The sequence below is a fragment of the Pezoporus wallicus genome, unplaced genomic scaffold (genome assembly GCF_028554395.1).
Source record: "Pezoporus wallicus isolate ANWC-B61680 ecotype Strahan unplaced genomic scaffold, APGP_CSIRO_Pwel_v1 contig_7011, whole genome shotgun sequence".
Lineage (NCBI taxonomy): Eukaryota > Metazoa > Chordata > Aves > Psittaciformes > Psittacidae > Pezoporus > Pezoporus wallicus.
The window spans coordinates 2229927-2232266 of record NW_026638234.1 but is presented as its reverse complement, the minus strand read 5'-3'; positions in this window follow the sequence as shown (position 1 = coordinate 2232266).

Genomic DNA, 2340 nt, shown 5'->3' with positions numbered 1-2340 from the left:
TAATAAATACATAGAGCTTTGCTGCTCTGCTAGTCTGGACCCCCATTAGTAGTGTGCACATCCACTGAAATGGCAAATGCAGTTGAAAACCTGCACCTACGTCTTATAGTTAGTTACCTACATCAAAACAAAAGTGACCAGCAGGTTGAGGAAGGTGGATCCTGCCCCTCTACTCTGCTCTCGTGAGACCTCACTTGGAGTACTGTGTTCAGTTCCAGTGTCCTCAACATAAAAAGGACATAACTGTTGGAACAAGTCCAGAGGAGGTCCACGAGGATGATCAGGGGACTGGAGCACCTCCTGTATGAAGACAGGCTGAGGAAGTTGGGGCTGTTCAGCCTGGAGAAGAGAAGGCTGCGTGGAGACCTCATAGCAGCTTCCAGTATCTGAAGGGGGCCTGTAAGGATGCTGGGGAGGGACTCTTCATTAGGGACTGTAGTGACAGGAAGAGGGGTAGCGGGTTAAAACTTAAACAGGGGAAGTTTAGATTGGATGTAAGGAGGAAATTCTTTACTGTGAGTGAGGCTGGTGAGGCACTGGAATGGGTTGCCCAAGGAAGCTGTGAATGCTCCATCCCTGGTGGTGTTCAAGGCCGGGTTGGACAGAGCCTTGGGTGACATGGTTTAGTGTGAGGTGTCCCTGCCCATAGTAGGGGGGGTTGGAATTGGATGATCTTAAGGTCCTTTCCAACCCTAACTATTCTATGATTCTATGGTTCTACGATTCTATTAGAAGATTCTATTTTCTACTATTAGAAGAAAATCAAAGTTTGAGATGATGGCCGATGGTTCAAAACTGGACAACAGTCAGAGAAAGAGTGGAAGAAATACTCATTACAAGCCTTCTTCCCAGAGAGGCAGTACAGAGTGAACAAACATGATTTCCAGTCTAAAGCCAGTTATAGACTGGTTAGGGTTGCTTTTGTTCACTCTAAACCCCCACCAAGAACAATTTTTCTCTCTGACATACTGAAATGGAGTCAGCTAGTGCACATATAATTTCCTTTCTCACCTTCCCAAAGGAATAAAACGTTCCAAGTTGCACTGCAACAGCTCCTTGACAGATGAGTTTATTGAAACAATTTTTTAAAAGCAGGTATTTCTGAATGTACTCCATCAATCCCAACAGTTCAGAAAAACAATTGTTCAGTGTCAAAATGAAGCCTGCATGTTACAGATTGTACATTAACATACTCATTTATACCACATGACATGAGTTTAAAATACGATGATTTCTTATGTTATTCAGTATGCCAGTTTATTGCTACGGTTCCCTGAAAGAGTAGGGCACACGTGGAAATAGCTCTTAATCCAAGGCTATTACAGCTATTCCCATGCCTTGGACCCCAACAGTGTTTGATATAAATCACCAGATTTTAAAAGTGTTTTCTTTTTAATTTACATTCAAATTAAATGCCTTTTTTTTTTTTTAAGACTATTTGTAGATGGTATTTGATGGGAAGTGTACCATTAGATTATTTACTATAAATATTTCAAATCATGGGATATAAAATTTGCGTCACTTTCATTTTGCTTGGTATACCGATCAGAAAAAAAAAAATCAGGTTCCATGTATGAAGCTACAAAAACCAACCAAACCCCCCAAAACAAACACCCTCAACCCCATAAAACCCAACCCCCAAAACCCAAAAGACAAAAAATGTGAATTTAACCAACTTGTACAGGAAACAAGTGTCCAGAGTTCATGGGTAAACTATTATTCCTAAAAAATGAAAAATGAGGCTTAGGAAGTGCTGTCATATATACTTGTGCAATAATCGCAAGTATAATACAACAATCTCTTTGTATGCCTCTAGTAAAAAATAATTAAGTTATGATTGGGATTTCCTTCCTGGTTTGGTTCCAAGAACACTCTTATGTGTTCCATAGTCTGAATGCGAACTATTTTTTGGCTATTCCAATTTGAGTGCAGCACAGCTGCTTTTTAAAGGTCAGGTTCCATCTGAAAGTGTCTCTACTATTTAGTTCAAATGATTTTCACATATTGGAATGTTTTGCCAGCCCTTTTGACCAATAATATGATCACTTTATTGTCAAAATAAGTAATTTTGAGCAAATGAAAAGCTTACTCCCACAGTACAAGATCGCTATATCCAGTGTGAAAGCAATGTGGTGGTATTAATATATGCATACACATAATTGTATTACACATAATATATTATACACATTCCAGTTAACCATGGAACAATTACCAAGAGCAGATGACTACTAATCGTGGGTACAAAGTATTTTTGTAAGCAAGATTTTGAGACACTTTAAGGAAAAATCTGATTTCTGGAAAAATGACAATCTTGGGATTCCATTTTTGTTTTCAAAGAAG